The sequence below is a fragment of the Helicoverpa zea genome, chromosome 9, assembly GCF_022581195.2.
Source record: "Helicoverpa zea isolate HzStark_Cry1AcR chromosome 9, ilHelZeax1.1, whole genome shotgun sequence".
Classification (NCBI taxonomy): Eukaryota; Metazoa; Arthropoda; class Insecta; order Lepidoptera; family Noctuidae; genus Helicoverpa; species Helicoverpa zea.
In genome coordinates, this window is record NC_061460.1 from 10,357,114 (window position 1) to 10,380,927 (window position 23,814).

At 36.4% G+C, this 23,814-nt stretch overlaps 1 long non-coding RNA gene across 1 annotated transcript in view; it reads left to right on the plus strand.

Moving 5' to 3' along the window:
- The first annotated feature begins 6,706 nt into the window (after positions 1-6,706).
- The window catches only part of LOC124633501, a 36,580-nt gene continuing 19,472 nt past the window's right edge, over positions 6,707-23,814 (plus strand). Inside the window, exon 1 of the long non-coding RNA XR_006984745.1 lies at positions 6,707-6,805. This is a non-coding gene — a long non-coding RNA (uncharacterized LOC124633501). The remainder of the gene's footprint in view (positions 6,806-23,814) is intronic.

Consider the following 23,814-nt stretch of genomic DNA (forward strand, 5'->3'; position numbering starts at 1 on the left):
TGAAGATGGGCAGGAGTTTTCTGCTTCGACCATCATTGCTCTGGCTTTGTATTTTGATCAATACTAAATCTCCTTCTCTGTAAATCTTGGCTTTTGACCGAGTTTTATCGAACCTTTGTTTTTGTGATATTGCACTGGCTTTAATATTGCTATCTACCTTTGCTCGCAACTCCGTTACGTCCACTAGCGATTCATCATCAAGCTCTGGCTCTACATTGTCATTATCAGCGCGCAAACGATATCCTAGTAAAACCTCACTAGGAACGGCATTAATCGTTTTATGGATTGTGCTGTTTAAGCCCTGCTGTATTATTTTAACATATTTATCCCACCTATCTTCAGTAGTATCTGCTCCAATAGTTTTTAGTGATTCTAGTATTGTTTTATTAAATCTCTCTACCTGTCCATTTGAGCGAGGCATACCCGTTGCCACAATATGCGCGCGTATATTTTTGCTCTTACAATATTCTTTGTACAAGTTTGAAGTAAAACATGACCCTGAATCAGAAATAATTCGTTTTGGATTACCAAAAATTTTAGTTATATTATCTAATTCATTTATAAGATGGGATGTTTTTGTTGATTTTACTGCGCAAACAAACACAAACTTAGTGAACGCATCTACTAAAACTAGTAAGTATTTATTGCCGTTTTGTGTTTCAACGAATGGACCTAAGTGGTCGGCGTGTAGAGTGTGAAAAGGCTGCGCATATTTAGGCAACGGATACAATTCTCCTTCCTTAGCACCACTCTTATTTTTATAATAAATACAATTTAAACAGTTTTTAATGTATTTTTTTACTATATGACGCATACGAGAAAACCAATATTTTTGCCCTATTCTCTCAAACGTTTTATCAACAGAAAAATGGCCCACGTCATCGTGGTTGTATTTTATTATTTGCCATATACAACCCTTCGGTACAACCCATCGTCGCCCTTGGGCTGTTCTTCTGTACACCTTTCCACCTAACAGTTCATACGTGTCAAAAATGCTTTTATTTTTATCTATTTCACCAGTTTCCAAAACAGTTTTAACTTTTACAATGTCAGGGTCTTGCATTTGCACAGAAAGTAACCAGTCTCCTTCGGTTATCGATAATATTATTTCCCTTTCCGATCTCTCACCTGAGGGAACGGGATTTCGACTCAAGGCGTCCACGTGTTGCATGCGTGTACCTTCTCTATGCCTTATTTCATACGTGAATTCTTGAGTCGAGAGAACCCATCGTGCGATTCGGGGAATAATATTCTTTTTAGTTAAAGCATACCTGACTGCGTTACAATCTGTGATAATCGTGAAAGGTGAACCAATTAAGTAAAGGCGAAATTTTTGGAGTGAGCTTACAATTGCTAGGAGTTCTAACTCAAATGAATGGTATTTCTTTTCGTCCTCAGTTGTCTGACGGCTATAGTAATGCACAGGTTTTTCTCCCTCATCAAAAACTTGAACAAGAATACCCGCAACACCATCTCGACTAGCGTCCGTATACAAAATGGTTTCTTTATTTGGATCATAAATAGATAATATACTATTTGATGTAAGTTTTGTCTTTAAAACTTGGAAGGCTTGATCATGTATGGGACCCCAAGACCAAGAAGCGTCTTTTTTTAGTAATTTAGTGAGAGGGGTTGAAATTATCGCGCAGTTTTTAATGAATTTGCGAAAATAGTTAATTAGCCCCAGAAACTGTCGCAATTGATGAACAGTTTTTGGTACGGGGAATTTCTTAACGGCTTCCACTTTAGTTTCATTTGGCATAACACAATTTTGTTTTATTCTGTATCCAAGAAACTCAATTTCAGTTTTGAAGAAATGACACTTTTTCAAATTTAAAGTCAAACCATTATTTTTAAATATTTTCAAAATATTTTCCAAAAGTTTTAAATTGTCTTCAATACTCTGTGACATTAGGTAAACATCATCTAAATATACAATGACGCTTTCAAACCTTAAGTTACCTAATACTTTATTCATCATTTGTTGAAAACAAGATGGTGCATTAGCCAGCCCAAATGGGAGCCGCAGAAATTCGTAATGGCCGTCTTCGGTAATAAATGCAGTTTTCTCTATGGACTGTGAACTCATAACAATCTGATAGTACCCACTTTTTAAATCAAGACTTGTAAAGTATTTATAACCCTGTAGTCTATCAATAAGATCCTCTATTCGGGGCATTGGATACTTGTCCTTTACTGTAATTTTGTTTAATGCGCGGTAATCAATGCAGAGTCTCTTCTCCCCATTCTTTTTGTTCACAAGTAGGGCGGGACTCGCATAAGGGGATTTACTTTCTCGAATTATTTTAGTATCCACTAATTCCTGCACCATATCACGAATAATTTTTCTATCAGAATGAGAGGCTCGAAAAGGTCTACACTGCACCGGTCGTGGGTCTGTTAGTGTGATAACCATTTCGTGGTTAATCACTGTCCCTAAATCCTTAATGTCTGACGCAACACACTCTTTATATTGTCTCAATAAATAAAGTAATTCATTTAAGTGAGTGTCAGTGTCGATCTTAGTGTCATGTATAGTGTCACAAAATTCACTAAGTGAATGCGCATAGTCGAACTTGAATGAATTACCTACACGTGAATATATCAAATCATTTCGCTCAGTTATGTTACGACCAATAAGTATATCACACCCTACTAAATCATCAATAACGTAAAAGTTTACACCGGTTAATGACACGCTGTCAATTTTTAAATCTACAGTGATTTTATGAGTGACCGGTTTAGAATTATGCCTAGAAAACCCTTGTAACAACACTGGTGAGGGTAGTTTACTAGTTTGAAGTGAATATTTTTCTACCACCGATTCGGAGACTAGGGAACAACTGCTTCCCGTATCAATAAATGCCTCGTGAACAAAATGACCAATGCTAACCGTTTTAACAAATTTATTTCGCGGATCAGGAGTTTGGATCAATTTAGTTTCCTCAACTTCTGGTTTTATTAATCCTACACTTTTTTTACTACGGCACACGGCCTCAACATGGCCTTTTTTATGACAAAAATTACATTTAATTAGGTCACACTGATTCCTTGTATGATTTCCACCGCAAGTATAACATTTAATAGGTTTTCGAATTTGTGTTGAACTAGTTTTACTACTTTCACTGGCACTACGAGAATTGGCACTGTTATTTGAAGAGCTAGCGCTAGTAGAAGGCTGACTAAAATTATTCGTTGAATCCATCGTTTTAATTTGGTTTTCACGTGAACTACCCGAACTTGTTTGTTTTGAGATTTTGCTTTTGTAGGTACGACCATGAAGATAACTAGCTAAGTCATGGCAAGATTTAAAATTACTCGCCTCAACAGATGCTCCTATATTGCTATCACCTATACTTCCGACAATGATAGATATAATGTCTTGTTCCGTAAAGTTTAAAGATAATCGGTCAATTTTACATTTAATATCAAAATAAAATTCATACAGCGATTGGTTTTCCACCGGTTTCTTGTTAATAATTTCTTTTAATAACTCGAACATATTGCGACGTGTTTGAAAGCTACTAGCCAGACGCTGATTCCAATCACTCCATTTCCATGTAGGCCACCGACTATCAGTACGCAATAACGAATCATACCAGACTTTGCCAGAGCCTTTCAACTTATTAAGAGCTTGGTAACGTATCGTTTCGTCGGACCAGTCAAACGTTGCCGAGTAGGATTGAATAATATTAAGCCATGCATTTATATCGTCATTTAAGGGGTCGAACTCGGGTATTATATTGTTCAAGGTACTCACAGCTTTGGTATCTTTGTGACGTGATACCTTTGACTTCCTTCTGGGCCGCGGTGATGGCGTGCTGGAGCTCGTACTCGTCGTGCTACTGCTACTTGATGACGAGCGTACTCGCTTGCCGTAGTGCCTGCGTTTGCCCATAGCACGTGGTTTCCGCTTCTGATATTAAAAATAAACGACATTAGAACACAATTATTTATTTAATTCCGTAAATATTACAACAATATATGCACTTTAAATATTCTTTAACTATAGAAATCAAGTTATCAGGTTAGCCTTTAACAAAACTAATATTTAAACAAAACCTTTTGAAACTTAAGGAACAAACTGATTACAAATCAAATAATAGAATCAAGGTTAGAACACTATTCCGTTGCACGGTCCAGCCAAGAGAGAGAGCTCGACGCGCCACAGCCGCCGTCAGCCGGTCGCCCCTCCACCAGGTGCAGCGATGGAAGTCACGTCACGAGCGAGGCGCCCGCGTTTTTTTAATTCCAATAGATGGCGCTCGCTCCACGAAGTTGCCAACAATAGTGGTTTTAGAAACAACGTTGTAAAGTATTATGTATCTACTTACGTGTATGTGTATTCAAAAACGTAAATAACGTCCCAAAGTTTGGCGGCAGCTGCAGTTTGTGCATGGAGTATGTAATTAAGTGTGTCACAGAGTATTAAATACAATTGTGGCAAAAACTAAGTACAAATAATAAAATTCGTAATATTAAATTAAAATCGGTAGAGTTTAATTTTAAGTTGTATTTTATAACACTTTTATCTGCGGTTTATAATAACATTGAAAGTGGGGAAATAATAAGAGTAAAGTCTATGATAGAACTCCGCTGTGACTTATACTCATCCAAATAAAAAAAAATGTAAAATATCTCACTTACAATCAATTACACAATAATAAACACACTTTAGCAATAATAGCAACTATTATCTAAGGATAAGCATTTGTTTCTATCGCTTGATAAGAAGTGTTAAAAATAAATTGGGTAATGCATTGTCCAAGAATCAATACATAGATTGAGTTCTCTGTCATATTTACTCAGCCATGGTCATTTGTGGTCTGCGGTTTGTTTCAGAAGCGAGTTCATATTTTGTACGTGTGTCCCAATGCATACAGAAAGTAGATACGAAAGTTTGTACGTGATTTTACGCAAGCATGCAATGCACTATGTACAGTCAGCACCAAAAGTCGATGAACAGAATCAACATGACAAAACACCTGTTCACAATAAAATGCCATAAGTTATAGTCGCAACTAGGAAACAAAATAGACTGTACACCAGAAATTTACAAAAGTCGTTAAACTCGAGTATTTCAAAAGTATCTGCACAGATACTTTTGAAATACTCGAGTTTGCCTGGAGAAAGCCTGGAGAGGCTGGAGAACTAATCGAGATAGGAGACTTCTGTGAAGTTCATGCTCCGTAATATGCACATTATACGGTATTATTGTGATATTTATCGATTGATGTATCTCAATAATATAAATAAACAACTATACACTTACACAACGTTTCAATTAGTTCAGACTATGACAATCATACGCTAGACTAAAATTATCACAAGTCATGTGAATAGAAATAATAATAAAAAAATAAATGAAGGTAGGTTTTGTAAGATTCGCGAAAAGTAAATTACAAGTACCGTCGCAATAATCGCTTCGTAGATCATTATAGTTGTGTTTTACGTTATTTCATATTATAGATTAGTAAGATTACTGACAATAAAATATAATTGCTTTGCAAATAAGTATTGAAATAGATACTAACGTGTTAACACACATTATTAAGGTCAAGCAAGCACTGTCCCAAAAGTAGCTGAACAACATAAGCGTCAAAAGTACATTAACACACGGCAACATTAAAAATATACTTTGTTAACCTAATTTTGTATTTACTGCTGTTTAGTGACTTTTGATACAATGATGTTCAGCGACATTTGGATTGATGGTGTACAGCGACTTTAGGAATACTAGTGCACAAATACTTTTGAAATACTCGTGTTTAACGACTTTTATAAATTTCTGGTGTACAGTCTATTTTGTTTACAAGTTGCGACTATAACTTATGGCATTTTATTGTGAACAGGTGTTTTGTCATGTTGATTCTGTTCATCGACTTTTGGTGCTGACTGTACATAAAATGTGCTGTGAGGCAATTATGCTAGCTTTATAATATTTCAGCTACTTAGTTGTCTCAAAAAGCAGCGTAGGAAAAATGAAGCTACACTATCTAAGAGCGACATAGATAGACAATATGTTATCCAGGTAGAAAAGAGCCCCGGACGTGCCTAAAATCGCAATAAACAGCGAGTTACTAATAAAAAGCTATGTCACTCAAACACGAGAATATCTAGTCCAAACTAATAACAAAAAACACGAGCTTTTATCATCTAAACACGCCTAACTTTATCTGTAGTTCCACATCATAATTTAAGTGGAAATCTAGTTAAACGAGAATAGCGATGGTATCGCGACACATTCATAAAGTTTCGTGAATGGACTGGCTGCAGCAGGGATTGTGAACCTTTGGCACGCAGTAGAAGAACAAGCAACTTATTCTTACAAGGCCTTACACTTTTCTCACGTAACTTTCGTATAATTGTTAACTTATGATATATGTACTTTCGAATGTAAAACCCCTTCGTAAGTCTCTTAGGTACAGTAATTTCTTAGAACTTCTTACAGCTTACGGAAGTTACTTACGTTTTGTTTACGGAAGCAACTTATAAATGTAAAGTCTGGGTAATAGCAACTTTTCTAAAATCGGAAATACAAAAATTCACGTCATCATTCCTTATTTATTTTTAAAAGTTATATTACCTATCTATTTTTCGCAAAGACACGCATCAATCAAAAATGTTCTTATTACTAATAAGTTATTAGGCACTATCATTGTTTACATGTATGTACCCACAACAATGCCACTACACGAAGATTGAGGATATTGCAGAATGCTTGTGAAGAGCTAACTCTCAACCCTGAAGAGCATCGGGAATTTGGAGGCGCATTCCGTTTTATCTGCTCGAAGAGTTCATCAAGGTAAGAAGAGCGTAATTTTTGGGTTAATATAATGCTGAAAGTATTTATGTATAACACTTTTCGGAAATATTTTTTGGCTTGTTTGTTTTTAAAGGCTTCGAAACTACTAAACTGATTTGAAAAAATCTTTCACTGTTTGAAAGCTAGAATATTCCCGAGTAACATAAGTCATAGGTTATATAAATATGTCTGAAATATTTTTATAAAATTTTCTTTATTTCTCTTAAATATTTTTTTCTTTATGAAGTTGACACTTAAGCCCAGGGTTCGCCATCCCTGGCCTACAGAATTACATCATACAGGCAACGGCTTCTACGAAGGTTGAATACATTTAGTGTGTTATTAGCCAGCGAGTAACCAGTGTTTGTTTGTGTTCTATGTTATTTATTTATTTATTTATTGCTGTTGTTATTGACGAGCCTATAGATGTACCTTTTAATTAAATCACCAATGAGTAGAACAAGGACGACACTTATAAAAATATATACATTATAAATGTACTTAAATACAAACATATAATAGGTAATAGGTAGAGGTAGGTATAGTATCTAATAGGTAGAGTATTGGGTAGGTACTTATAGATTCATTTTCCAGATTTCAGTTTGGTATATTTTTTTTATATAATAAACGGTTCCACTGCATTATTGTAAAAAAAAAAACATTTTTAAGTTCGACTCTGATTTCAGTTACAATATTATCCTGTATTACCTGATTTTCCAAGTATCATTTTTATAGATTTTTTCTAGAAAACATAATGCATTAGCCGTTTTTTGTACTAGGTAAAAAAATCCAGTTACTTTTTTCAAATAAATTATTGCAAATGTTTTATTTTTTTTATTTTTAGTTCCAATAACGACCGAACAATAGCTTGTATTTCAATATAACGTTAGACTGCATCCAAGCGGAGATTTTACCTCGTACATTATTTGCATCGTACAAAGTACTAGCTAAGTTGAAAAAGATTATTAGATGCTTCACACACTAGCGAAGCGTCCCGCTGCGGTGCGCGACGCGACAGATATGAATCGCGCACGTCGAGACACCTTCCTGCAAGGTACCGCGTCGGCAATGTGTGGTTCTAGGAGTGTTTTCTATAAAATATGTTATGAAGATCTCCTCAGACCCGTGAAGTAGAAAATGTATTAGATTAGATTAAAGTAACCCGTTTTATTGCGAACTATCTATTTTCTTATAAAATTACCTGCATTCATGCTTTTAATGAAATATCACCCACATGCCAATCATGAGTCCGCCATCTGGCTAATTGTTTCCACAATTTATTTTGGTCGCCTTCTAAATGATGACTCGGATTGTGACCTATATCCTAGTACAGAAAGCATAGTGTAATATAAGTATCTAGTAATAACATTGAAGTTCTTGCATACGAAACTAAAAGCTTCGGTCCCGCGGTATGCGAGACGCGGCGACGGAGCGCGGTGCAGTGTGATAATCGTCTTACAGTTCTTTGAAAGACTTTCTTGATTTTCTTTTACGTTCTTGGTTCTTAGACGCTAGTTTCTTTTTGTAATACATAATACGTGTATCGGAGAACATGTTTTTGCTTTCCATTATATAACTCGCTTCTTTGAAGATGCAGTCTGAAGCGGCAAACATTTTTGCATTTCTAGTTTATGTGTTTTTATTGGAAGGAAAATATATCTACATATACTAATATTATAAAGCTGAAGAGTTTGTTTGTTTGTTTGAACGCGCTAATCTCAGGAACGACTGGTCCGATTTGAAAATTTATTTCAGTGTTAGATAGCCCATTTATCGAGGAAGGCTATAGGCTACTTTTTATCCCGGTACGCGAAGTAGTTCCCACGGGATGCGGGTGAAACCGCTGGCAGAAGCTAGTCAGTCAATAAAAGGATAGTTTGCATTTTGGGTAGCGTTAATTTGAGTGGGTGAGGCTCATTCGTGTGGGTGCTTCATTTCGTGGTCCGAAATTGAACACTTATGTTAGTATAAGCTGTTCCCCACGAGTTTGGAGTAATTCGCGTGGGTGAGTAGATGTAGATGTAGCTAGTCTAGACTAGCTAGAAGTAGGGCATGCAATACCGGTTAACCGGTTTCGTTTTTACCGGTAAATCGCCCATTTTTGCGAGTTTTAAATTACCGGTAAAAATAATATGAAACCGGTAATTTACCGGTTTTTACGTTTTTCTGATAAAATATAGCAATTGTTCATTTAACGTCAAATCTTTGTTATGTAGCCTGAATATAATGTAATGTTGCATACATTACGTATTGTAAGAGTGTTATAGTTGCTGTTTTTTAGAAAAGTAAACTTGTGTGTCCTTAACTATCTCTAGGTTAGATACAAATCTTCTTTCTCATCTTAATTTATAAAATCTAAACAAATTGTATTCATTCGGTTATTCTGTTTTTCCTCATAGCTGTCAGCTCATACAAGGTACAAATGCTTATTGCTTATTTTACCTACTCTATGACCTTACTGAGCAAGGGCTTTTACTTCACCACCATGTGGACAGCTCTGAGGACACGGTGGAGCACACAGTCCAGGTGTGCACTGCCTGGGAAGGGTACCGCGGTGTTGTCGTCGAGGCAATAGGCAGCGGCGACCTTTCGCGTCCTTCCCTGGTTCAAGCCATGGTCCGGAGCTAGAGGGAATGGGAAGCCTTCGCCCCTTCTGCGAAGCAGTCATGCTCGAGAAGGAGACGGCGGAGCGACTGCGAGTAGCACCTCTCATCCCAGCCGCTGTAGTGGACCAGGAAGACACCACGGGCGCCAAGGGTCGAGAGACGACTCCCGGCCACCGTAGGCGTCGGTCTGTGGGCGGTGAGTTCGGGTGGCTCATCGTTCCACCGTCTGCATAGACAACAGACCCGTGTCAGCGGCGCGCGTTGTTCCACAGGCTCCTCAGGGAGATGTCAGCAAACCCAGTGGGGCCCAGCAGGGCCAAGGCCTGCCGGGGCCGCGGGATTGTTCGAAAGAGTTACCGCTACCCTGGTCCATAAAACACCTACTAAAAAACATGGGTTTTAGACAGAAAGAGTCTGTCATTTGATGATTTACCATAAAAAAGGGCTTTCCCTTGAATGAAAAATATATTTTTTACGGTAATTCTTAGCGTTTATCCCGTCTTGTGACGGGGTCGGCTTTCCGTATCTTCCTTCTCCAACTTCGCTCTATCCTCCTGAATAGACATCTTCCTCTTCGAGTTCGCAGATTTTCATGTCATTCATTACGACACACAACCACCACGGTTTCGGCCTGCCTTTGCGCCTTTGACCGGGTATATTGAGATTGAGTATCACATTCACACTGCCGATGTCCTCAGGTGTCACTCCTTTTTACATGTCCGTACCATCGCAGCCGTTTTTCATGCATTTTGTCGGCGACATCGCGTACGGATGTTACTGACATGTTTTTTGTTACGGCCCACGACACAAAAAACGTTTACCACCTTATACTTTGCATATTTATTTAGTTTTTTGCTTTAAAACTACCCAATCTTATTGTTATAATATCAGATTTTAAAAAAATTCCAAAAATTACCGTTTTACCGGTTTACCGGTAAAAATATTTTTATTACCGAATTTTTACCGGTAATTTTTGTTTTACCGAAATTGCATGCCCTAGCTAGAACCTCTCATTCATAATTTCGTCATCGAAAATTTAACGCTAGGCTAGCTGTTCATTGCGGTATTATCTGCGTCTACAAGTCAGCAAGTGGCAATAAGTCTAAGTATAAAGAGATATGTCTGACTATGTTACAATTCATACTACTGCCAAGTTTTATCACAATCCGCTTCAGTAGTTTCTGATCAACATTCACACGCTTACAAACTTCTAACTAGCGTACTTATAAAAGTCGTAACAAGTCAGAAACTTTAGCTTCTGAGATAAAAATCTTCTAAAATATTGTAAGTTTCCCTTCAGCTCAAGTATCTATCGTTAGCTTACCTACAAACCATTCGTTTGTGTATGCGCTTGCTTCTCAAACGACAAATTGGCGCGTCTATTGAGCTATAACAAGTTGTTGCTAAGCTACCGATGAGCTTCTCGCATAGATACTTAAACGCTGAACATGTACCTGCTATTCAGTGAGCTGAATGCTGCTTCAAGGAGATTGTAAATGTAAGGAAGACGCGTGAAAGGAATAGAATAGAAATCAATAAGTTGATGTGGTAAATAAGTAAAACAAATATTCGTATTTTTACATGACTACACCTAACATGAGTTAACGGGACTAACATGAGTTTTGCTTGGATAAGTTACTAGAGAGAGACTTTAGGGAATACTTAGTAATTGGTAACGATTACCTTTTTATTTTTTTTAATACTTTTTCCTGAGCACATTTAGATATGAAATTTTACAAATAGCTGAACAACTGCGTTGTCAATAACTTACTAGAGTCTTAGTTAGACATCTTACAGTTTAGGAGGTTTAACAAATTCGCGTTTGTGTTGTTATTTCATAGAAATTGACCCTTTACCTTGTTGGGCACTTTTGAAAATGTATTGTTTGGTAATTTGAACGCTGATTGTGAGGTACCTAATGACACAACAAAACAGTTTGTTCCGAGAACTACTCTAAATTGAACATGGAAAACATCACTGAATAATATCATTACCACTGAATCACAAATATTTCGCACTAATATTGTAGGTAATTGTTGCTCTCCAATTTCAAATTATTATGTATTCCCGTTGATAAACTGACCTGTACATTAAACTGTGAGTAGGCATCAAATTTTAATTAAATCAATTATGCAGGGTAATGAGAATAGTTAAATATAGAACTCATACATGCACAGACTTTTTGTCACGATGATCATAAATATTCCTTTCCCTCCTATAAGGGCGAACTGAATGCTCTATTTTGTTTTAAATCCAGTCTTATTTTTCAAGAAAGTTTTGTACGAAGCTTAAGTAGAACTTACGCGAAAACAAATGTTAAACCCCTTCGTGAGTCGCTTCTAGTAATCTTAGCACTTTTTCCAATTTACAGAGGTTCTTACGCCCTCGCCGCTGCTAACCCAGCGGGAGGGGTCATTTGATGATTTTTGACGTCGTTAAAAAACCCCCTTACTTATAAAATCTCTAATCACCTTCTAGGCAACATTTTAACTAATCACTACTTAAAGTCTTAAGTAGTGATTAAATGTTAGTTAAGACATGCTTAAGCAACGTTCATAAGTAAGAATTTTCTTAACCAGCCCTTAAGTATTACTTATATTTAATTCACGTTTATAAGTAAGGCTGAAAGAGGTTACTTACGCGGGTGCCTAAATTTTACGGAAACAGCTTACAACTGTAGGTAAAGTCGGGGTAAAGTTATAGTACATGATTACGGGAGTAATATGTGTCATACTCAATAACTGACCTTCCTGCTCTAAGATGTGCTCAGGATGTTTAAGTATTTACTTGTAAAATAAACGTGACTAGGAAAATGTCCAAGCGAAAATATTATAAGATTAAAACCTATTTTGTCCTGTAGGTATGTCTGTTACACTTTACCTCCTAATATTGTAATGACATAATGTGTGAGTCATAATGGTTTCATATAAACAAACATGGTATGAGGAAGAAATATTTCCTTGTTGGTATTTTGGTATAACAATGCTGATGATCCTATGCAATGATGAACCTGCTGGCCAATTAGGTATCGGCTACGGCGGCTGTTCTTACATAAGGAGATTAGTCTGATGCGCAGGACACATTATATTGCAGACGCATTAGCACAGACTGAGGTGCACTCACAATTCCTTCACTCTCATGGCTCGATGGGACGGCAATCCGAAATGACGCTATGCAACAGCACAGAAGTCAGACAAGCAAAAGTCAGAAATATTGCTCTGAAATACTAGCCGAGTTTCTCTTACGAAAACAACGCTATAGGAGCACGAGCACCTCTTACATAAATAAAAGGCAAACAAAATCTGATAGAAAACCTTTCGAGTTGTGAAAAATCTATTCTCTGATGTAATAAAATCTATTCTCTGATGTAATAAAATCTATTCTCTGATGTAATAAAATCTATTCTCTGATGTAATAAAATCTATTCTCTGATGTAATAAAATCTATTCTCTGATGTAATAAAATCTGTAATAAAGAGGAAACATTTTTTATTTGTTTGAAACTACTGAACCGATTTGAAAAATAATTTCACTATTGGAAAGCTACACTCTTCCCGAAATCCCGAGTAACATAGGCTTTTATTATATTTTATCCCGGTACGAGCAGTCGTGTCCACAAGTAGCGGGTGAAACCGCAAAATCGGCTAGAAGGTAATTTTTCCACGAATCAGAGGAAGTGTGTGGCAGGGACTGAAAACGGTAAAGGTATAAGGGTATGGTACCGGTATAGAATTACGATACAGTTTTGATTTATGAGTTTACCCAAAAAGGTAGAGAATAACGGTTGTGGTACCGTTAAAAAATATACCCTTACATTACTAGTACCTTAACGGAAATAATTTCGGTACCCAAAACAAATCTATGACAGCGAGCTGTCAACGTCATTTCTTAACTAGCGCGGGCGGCAGGATACAAAGAAAACCTCAATTTTATTATTTAAATATCTAAAAAAAATAATGATACCGCAATATTACGATACCAAAATAAACCGGTACCGTTTCTTTAAGGTATCGAAATTTAAAGGTATGACGTCATACCGCTTACCGTTTTAACCAGTATTTTTTCGGTTCCCTGGTGTGTGGGACATAATAACTATAAAAATATATTACAAGGAAAAAAACAATTGGTATCATGTTAACAATATCAAAGGGAAAAAACAGTTTACGGCAACGAGCCACCTTATCTCCATTTTTATATACATACATACTTAGGTATCTACCTACTTATTAGTGATCGTATTAGGTACAACATGTTTTCAGATTTCTATTTCCAGTTTTATCTAGATTTCTCTGCGATAGAAGAGTGACTCATTATTTTGGTGCACATGATATTTGTATTTCATTCCTTAATTTATGTTCTCCGATATATGTAATTGGCTTTTAAATAAAGAAAGATGGAAAGAAATAATTAAGTTGTATAATTGTGTATGTTACAGCCTTTTTATCGTCCCACTGCTGGGCACAGGCCTCCTCTCACACGGAGAAGGATTGAGCATTAATCACCACGCTTGCTCAATGCGGGTTGGTGATTTCAGACTATATATATAGTCCAGGTTTCCTCAAGATGTTTTCCTTCACCTTTTTATCAGCCATTGGTGTCCAAGATATACATAGAAAGTACATACATACAAGCTTAGAAAAGTTGCATTGGTACTTGCCTGAACTGAAATCGAACCCACACCCTCATACTCGAGAGGTTGGTTCTTTACCCACTAGGCCACGACGACTTATAATTGTGTATACTTAGCAAATATAAAATTGTAATTAGGTATAGAAATAAGCCATTTTACTCTATATTGATTTGATTGCCAAAGTCATAGGTGACTTTATATTTTCACATTTTTTAACAAAACTCTTTTCTAATGAACATTATTTAACCGTAGACGAGTAAACAAAGAAAAAACATTATTATACTTTAATTAATGTATGTATGGTTTCTCGCTAAACTTCATTGCGAATCCTAAATTATTCAGCTTTATTTATTTAGCACACAAAGGTTTTTTATACATATTTGAAGAATATTATTGCCTAAAAAACATTTAAGTATCACAAAACGAATCCTGTATAAACTACCTAAGTATGTAATATACGAATATGTACCTACATGTTACACAATTTATACCGACTTCATCATCTCATCACCTGCCTAGCCTTTTTCCAACTACGTATGTTGGGGTCGGCTTCCAGTCTTCTACACGGAGCGACTACCTATCTGACCTCCTCACCCGGGCATCCATTCTTTTTTGTAATCATTCATTCATTTTCAATCATTCTTTTTTGTGTCATTCGATTTTTCCGTTCGGAAAATAAATAAATCCAACAAAATGAAGTAGAAAGACATTTTTTGTCATATTTAAAAATCAATAATCCAATATCTCCTCTAAAAATGTCGATTACCTTGCTTACCTTGACAAAGAAAGAGCTAGAACAACTTACGTATAAAATTCGCATAAATAAATGAAACGTCATAGGAAAACCAGAGCATCAATCCTCTACCACATGAATTAAGGCGGAAAACGATAATTACGAATAATTTGAGATTTATCTTCATTTAACCACAAAAGGAAAACACGTGACGAAAATGAAATATTATCCTTGTGTTACCTACGTACTACGTCAGTGGTATGTACATTGCACAGTCATCAAATCAGGTCATGGGTTAGTTGGGAATTTTCGGTGTGAGGCAATCTACATGAAAATAGTGAAATTACCAATTAAAAGAATCCTCCTGGTCCTATATAGTTAAGCTAGTGCCATAGAACGGTCCCCGAACTGCGATCGTTAGGTAATTGTTTCTGCCCTTTTCAGTTCGAGATGTCTAGAAAGGCCAAATAGGCCATTTGCTATTTTTAAGAGGATAAGTAACTAATAAAAGTGTGACTTATAATAGGATTGTCCGCCTTCGTAACGGAACTCTATGACACATACACGACTGATAATCTTTGATTAATTCCAAGAACCGCCGATAAAAACATGACGCGGTATTGCATGAATGGCATTTTTCGCCCACTATCATTATCTCACAACTATAATTGTGACTAATAGGGAAAATAAAAGGTATTTTCACAACTAACAAAGATAACGCCGTAGATAAGATAGCAAAAACCATTGCAAAAATCAAGATCGATTGATAAGGAACGGCGCCATTTTTACCTTCCTTAAATGAAACATCGCACACTCATTCTGTTCGATGTATATCCGAATTCCTAATCCAGAAAAATAATCTGGATTAGGCATGTATCATCCTTTCGGGGCTGAGGAATTGATCGCAAGAGTTACCGCGTTACCTGGACTGGTAGGTGTACAAGGGCTCCTGAAGAAGCAAAGGCAAAGGTGGGGTTTAGACGGTAAAAGTTTGACACTCACTCTATCTTTTCGACTGGATCCCTTGATGGCTGAACTGCCTATGGATATAGAAAATTCTTTTGTCATATCGTCATCATCTGACTAGCCCTTTCGGCTTCCGGTCTAACTGGAAGCAGTTACCCGGGCGACCCTATACCTCTTGCTAAGACTGGTGTGTCAGATTTTCTGGCTTCTGACTACCAAAGATGTTCTATCGTATAAAATGTCATTATACACGATTTTTTTTGGCAAAATTATTACTTGGTACTTTATTGTAATTCAATATAATACTTAATTAATAATATACTTGTCTACGTTTTTGTGGAGAAATTATGTGAAGTCGCTCGCTTGGAAATCAATTTGCGGAATTTAATTTCATGCTTCGAAAAATATCTTATTTCGGACGCTTTTATTAACGCAACCGTATTTTAGTAATCTTGTATTTTTTTTCCCCATACACTATGAACTAAGCTATGACAACTATAGGGCTTAACCTAAGAACAGTAACTTGTACTCGGTATGGACTATAGACACCCTGATGGCCATACTGTACATACTACGAAACATATAAACATAAGTGTAGGCGTTTGAGTTTGTTTCAGCGATTCTTCTCAAGGATTGTTTTTTTTTTCTCTATTCATCGAAATACTACATACAAGGCGGGCTTCAAAAAATCGCATACTTTTTACTAAAATAGACTGTCATTTTGCGTGGGAGTGAGGTCAGACTGGTAAATACGTACATACATTAATAGATCGCATACATACGTCATTCAAGAATATTTTATTTAAGGAAGGATGTTGCAAGGTCTTTTTGTTAATAATTCTCGATCTTTAGAAAAGATCAGGGGCCCGATTCTCCTTAGTTAATAATGTCAAAATTGAATCGCAATGTGATCGTAATAGCAGTTTTAACCATATCGGGCATTCTGCTACTAATATTAGACCAATCGAGTTCCAACGACATTCGATTGGTTTGCGATTGGTCTACTATTTTGGTGATTTTGGTCTATACAGTAGTTTGCTCTACAATCATATTGTAATCGTAAATAAATTGCAGACAAAATGATTTATTATTGAATGACAGAAAAGGATAAAAACGTTTATTTCAAAGAAAAATAGCGGAATGCCACATACGCTTCAATCGTAATTGAGTTGGGATTGGATCTCAGTCGAATGTGAATCGTATGTCGCTTAAGTAAAATTAGGAGAATCGGGCCCCTGGAGTCACGTAATTAGACTTTGACTCACTGACCCCGTTTCCAGTGCTAAAGAGAGATTGGAAGTAGGTATATAACATCACGTCCTCCCTTTTTGCACAGATTTCCTTTCAACGAGATCTTTAAATGCAATGCAGCTACGAAGATGGCTAGAAGGTTGACATTGAACGTAAGAAACATATCTTAAGATCAAGAAAATAAGTACAGCAATCAGCCAGTGACGCTGATGAGTAACGATTGAAGAGGAAATTGATGAAGGAAAAGAAATTAAATATTCTAAGAACATCTTCTCGTACGTGACGAAGCAATGACGATTCAATTGATGTCATTGCCGCAGCTGACGACAAACAATGCACATTCAGGATATTTCCCTAAGACGTAAAACAAGCAAGTGGGTCGCAATTATGACATAAAAGGCACCATTACGGGCTCGATTCCGACAATCGCAACTTTCTAAAGATGAAACATGCTGATATGGAAATGTGAACAATTCTGGCGAAATTGAAATAAACATTAAGCTTGATAAATAATTTACTGATGTTCTTGGTAGCATTCGTGCGGTTTATACGTGTAGGGTGCGCAAGAGCAGACATCTGTGCGCGTTGTGTTGTGCTGCATAAATGCCGCCTGTGGAGTGTAGTCGGGATCAAGAGGATTGGCGGTTAAAGAACTTTTACAATAAGTAATGTAATGAAGTGTAAAAATTATGTTCTTCAAGACATTTACAGTAATAAGAATTATCGTCTCTTTTACACTATGTTTAGAGAGGCAAATGTATGGCATCATTCCTGTCTAAACGAAAGTTATAAAAAAACCCTTGTTAATAATATGGACTGAATATGCACTGTGGACCGAGTTACAAATAAAAGGGAACTATTTCACCATATCATAGACTGGTAACGCAATCGATACAAAATCACATAATTTCTCTCGACATTTACCTAAGCCAGTAACCCACACAGGTTTCATTCTACGAAGCGCAGAGGAAACAATACAAGAACATTGCATGTATGCCTTTCCACTACGCGAACTGTAGAAAGCCAAGCTGCGTTTGCGCCGCCGCGCCGGTTCGTTCGCGGAATACTGGCCGCACAATGACGACCCAGCTGTGCTTTCCTGGTACAACTCGCTACCGACTGCCACGACAAATGTTGTACAGTATGCCCACTATATGTATTTAAAATTGTGGAATGAATTGAGAACTGAATGCAATTTGTAAAACTTTTTCCTTTGCAGCTTTTTTAACCCCCGACGCAAAAACGACGGGGTGTTATAAGTTTGACGTGTCTGTGTGTGTGTGTGTGTGTGTGTGTGTGTGTGTATGTGGCATCGTAGCTCCCAAACGGATGATCCGATTGTAATGCGGTTTTTTTTGTTTAAAAGGTGTGTCAGTCGGGAGTGTTCTTAGCTATGTTTGGTGGAAATCGGTTCAGGTCTTCAAGGTCATCAGCTCGTTTGCTAGATGTGATAGGAATGTTACACGCTCAGTTTACTTGCAAGTATATGTGGGATCTGAAATTTGAAACACTAATGTCTTTTGGAACCACTGAGCTGGTCTGCTGTTAGGGCACGAAGGTAGGAGACGTAACCCTGAACTGCCTTTTAGTAAACCCATCGAGTTTGGGCTCGTTGAATTTGTCTTGACGAGTTCTCTTCATGTTTCTGATTGACGAGAACCTGATGCTGGAAATGGGATGTGGCGGATGAAACCCTGAAATGCCGGAATGAAACGGATAAACCGATTTATATTTTTGCTGAAAATCTAGAATGTCCAAAGGTTAATCTTTATTGTTTCTCAATCTGTGCAATTCTCCCAGAGCCAATTTGTCATGAGGATTGTTAAGCAGGTTCCTTTGGCCGAGATCGCATATAGCGACCCATCTTAAGATAAAATAAATTAAATGAAAGAAGGAAAAATTAAGGAGCTCCTTTAAAAAGCATGAAATAAAATTAAATTATAAATTAAAAAAAACCCCCGACCCAAAAAAAGTACGCAATAATTATGACAAAAGGTTAAACACGCCAAACCCTATAAAAAGCAAAAAATAACTTTTAACACTACGTAAACTAAATTTTGACGTGTCGGGGGACCGCTTTTTACCTTCATAAATACTTACATAAATCAAATGATACCTACCTAATTACAACATTCGTTTAAAAAAAAAAACACGTATCTAAAGTAATGAATAGAGCGGTCCCCCGACACGACAAAATTTAGTTTACGTAGTGTTAAAAGTTATTTTTTGCTTTTTATAGGGTTTGGCGTGTTTTTTAGCTCAAATATGCAGTAGTTTCTACGCTGCAGGGAGCGCGTACCCTTATATCTACCTATAAGATCCACCTGAGAACAATGTTTTAACCTTTCGGCTTCGTGCAACTAGGTTAAGCTCATCTTACTGTTGAACTGTAGTAGGTATCTACCATTCTTCTCAAGCAGATACTTTAGATACTTAGTGGTTTATGTTAAGCTAAATCTGCTCTATTTTTATTTATAGCAAATTATGCCGATGATTCTACCAATGAAACAAACTTTCTTGCCTGATAGAAGGTAAGTACCACAAACAGCTTAGCTATGTCTCGTCTATACAATCTGTTACATGCCTAAGTTATTAAATCGACTTTTTATATAAGGAAATCAAATCACTTCTTGCTATTTATCTTCAAATCAGCGAAAATTATATTTAAAATTGTCAAAGGTTCACCTTCTGCATACATTTATGGAGCTCAAATGTTTTCTTGTTTGTTTTTGCAGCCCAGTACGATGAAGACGCTTAACTTGAATATTCTATATTTCCATTTAGCTCAACAAAAATGTGATGACACGCATCAATACACGATTTCCAGACAATATAATAATAGATCTTATAGTCACTGGACCATAGCAAGACTGCCGGGTACCACACCAGCTTCTAAGGAAAGCTTTTTCTTATGATTTGAAGGAAATATAAAATAGACTTTTACGTTATTATGCATAGGGCTAGAACCATGGAGAACAAAATGATTAGCGGAGATGCCGTAGTGGAAAATCTTCTAAGGAAGCAGCGCGCCAAAATACGGGTGCTAAAACGAATTTAGAAAATAGTTCTTTTTAAAAATAAGTCTTGTTGTTTTCGTAAATACCAATAGTATGTGTAGGAGCCATTTCTAGCTACGACTGTCCACTTAAGAGAATTACTGAGTTATGACGCAGCAAGCAACAACAGCCAAATATTCAAAGAAAACAACTGTAATAACGATTTCAATTGAATCGAGCGTTCAAAACATATCGGTTACGAGAATCGAGTTGTTCCGATTTATAAATGAATTCGTTATTGCGCACCGTCTGTTCATTTCAATGGCTATTAATTATTACTGGCGAAATAAAAAATAGTTTTAATTTGCTCATACATTAATGTCAGGCAATACCACAATAAATGGTGATTTAGTGTTTAAGACAACTGTATTGAACCTTACAAGTAGCAATAAGGCCATATCCTATGACTATCAAAGTATAGGTGCTTACTTTTATAGCTGTACCTATATTTGAAAGTACTTACAAAGGATAAAGGAAAACTTCTTAAAGAAACCTTGATTAGAAACTCCGTGTTGGAGAATCCGTAATGAATGAAGATGAATGATACCTTTTCGGTATAAGAGAGCCTTTACCGAACCGTGAATGGACCAATAACGAGGATAATGACAAAACGTGCAAGGAATGAAAATCAGTTTCCTTTGTCAAGTGCTACTTTTAATTAGCTATTGTTTAACACAATACTTTGGTGCAGCATTTAATTATTGAAATAATTTTCAAGGGCAAAGACGTAAATATTATCAAGACGTATATGAGATGGCTGTAAATAAAAATAGAGATTCTCGGAAAAACAATTAACTGTTTTATTTTGATCGCTAACTCGCGTCGCGCGGTGGCGCCGGCCAATGCGACGCAATTAGATGCGCGTGTTTTGCGTAAGTTTTTTGAACGAGGAGCTTAGAGAATTGAACCAACAGGAGAAACCAGTACCATACCCTTTCCCTTTGCCAAAGGTACGTAGCGCCACCGCTCATACTTATACTTGTCAAGTTTACGCTCAAGTTTGTCATTCTTAACGCACGCACGCAGAGTTACGTTGTGATGCCTCACTCCCCTGCGTTTAGGTATTTACAGACTTTTTATATAATATACATGCAGATACGCATAAAGATATTATACATATCGGTTCCAGTGGGATAAATGCTCTCAGTAACTAAGCGTGAATCATTATGAAGAAGCATGTGACAACTCGTCACACGTAGGCGTCTGTTATTTTGGCGCGTGACGTCGTGCTGCGCGTCACAACGTCACGATTTTTTCACAAACTTGCGTTGTGCTGTGCGGATGTTATTTTTTGCTGTTGATTAGTTTTTGTTTACGCTAGCTTTGTTTTTCAAAAGCAGCGTTAAATTAATTCTTAATTACGTAATAATTTAACCTTTGACAAATTGCTTGTCTCTCATTGAGAAAGCTATGTAAATTATTTGAATATACCTACATCAGATAAGTATATACCTACCATTACTCGGTAATCCAACTTCAAAGGTCTGGATCTTACAAGAGATGTATTCCTGGTATCAGAAGCTTCATTTCGTTAGTTTAATTGGTATTTGGGAACAGAATCGTCAATTTGTAGGTAGGTATACCTATTAAGTATATTTTACAATTTTAACAAGATTCAATAGACTAACGGGCAGACGAACACAGGTAAGTTAATTCATGTTCTAATAGTATTTTGATAGGTAGATATGTATCTATTTTCGCTAGCACAAAATTCGAAGAATTCAGACTGCAAAATAAAGCAATTTACATACCTACTAATAAATTAGTTACGTAACAACCTGATTTAAGCCGTTTTTATTGCTACATTGAATGCCAAGTTTTAATTCTTAGAAATGTTTTTTTAAGACGCATTTTGTTTATGTTTTAGAATGAAGCTGGTTAATTGTTTTTGGAACTATTTACTCCTACAAATAGGTAGGTACATTAATTGCTTATTTCGTCAGTAGAAGAAACTTGTTTTCTGCGTTTTATAAAATACATTAATTTCGAATACATAAAATCAGAATTCCTTCCAGATTCGAACAAGACTCTACCTAAGAAAAAACTGGTAAGAACTTTAAAATCGTACTACTGAATGCAAGCAAAGTCCCTTCCAAGTATTGAAGTAACAAACAATTTCATAGCTTAAGTAACAAGCATTTCCGATTGCTCTCAATATCAAAGTATTGGAGTGTTAATCAATTAATTAGCGTCAGTTAAAACCAACGGTTCTGGGAAACAATCAGTCCTGCAGTTTGCTCGACTGTTTGAAATTGCCTGCTCCGATGCACACCCCTAGTGTCCAAGGGTGGGGCCTTATTAGGTTAACTGACTATTAGGACCTTTTTGTAGCATTCAAGTATAGCCTTATTTATGGTTTAGTGTTGGACAATTGACGCAGAACCATAGATATAATATTACTAAACAAGATTGCGCACGCTCAAAATATATATTTACGAAAATGAACTCTATTCTAACGCAATAAGGTACTAAATTGGTTGCATAATACACAGAGGCAAATCCGAGCCGAGAGGGATAGTTCGAACGGAGGCTGTTTGTCTCTTTCTAACACCTTGCCAGCATAAAAAAATGTTGTGATCAAAAGTTTTGTCTTCCCAAAAACAATTGAATCACTTATATTTTTATCTTATTTTAGCAATTGTAAGTCAACAAATTAATAACAATCGCATTAATTTATTCGTATTTATTATTAAAACATAAACAACATAAATTTTTATTTTGCTTTTTTTTATTTTCTAGCGGTAACCCTGAACATTCTTGGCGCGTAATCAGCATTTAAAATTTTGTTTATATTTTTTTGTATTAAATCAATTTAAACTATTATAAAAAATCGGTAAAAAAACTTTTAAGTTAAACGGTTTTATCTTATGTGCACTGAAAACTAGAAAATAAAAAAAATAGTTACTTACCTGTCAACCTACGTAGGTGGTCCCGGTCATATTAAACTAAAATAAAAACGTGGGGCCCATTAACTATTGCTGTAGTACTTTCTTCTAGAGGTATAATAGGTGTGGATTGCATCGACTTACTATAATCGTAACTGGAGATTTTGACAATCAATAATCAGCCGTAGCGGCTTCACCAGCGAACGCCGAGCTCATGATCTACCAAAGTATAAAGATATGCTTTGCCATAGGTAGGATTTCACAGGGGCCCCACGTTTTTATTTTAGTTTAATATGACCGGGACCACCTACGTAGGTTGACAGGTAAGTAACTATTTTTTTTATTTTCTAGTTTTCAGTGCACATAAGATAAAACCGTTTAACTTAAAAGTTTTTTTACCGATTTTTTATTTTCTAGTTTTTAGTATTTAATGAAAATGCGTACCGAATATTCCTCATTCTATCTAATTCATTTAGTGTATCATTATTACACGGTCTCTTACCTGACAATTTATTACAATCTAATTCCTCAATACATAGCCCTTCCAGATACTTTTTTTTTTAACAACCCCAAAAATCATCACATGACCTCTCCTGCTTTGGGTCAGCAGCGGTGAGGGAGTGTCAGACTCTTGACTAGAAACCGTTTTGTTCCGTCGTAGGCCTTTTATGTACCAGGGCCGCGGTAACTCTTTCGAATAATCTCGCAGCCCAGGCAGGCCTTGGCCCTGTTGGGCCCCGCTGGAGTTACTGACAGTTTTCTACTTGTGAAGCCCTTTCATTTGATACCCGTATTGGTGGGATTGATAAAAAATTGTTATCAGCCATTTGGTAGCGGCGGCCATCTTAGATTTCAATTTTGCATAGTAAATTGTATTCTACTT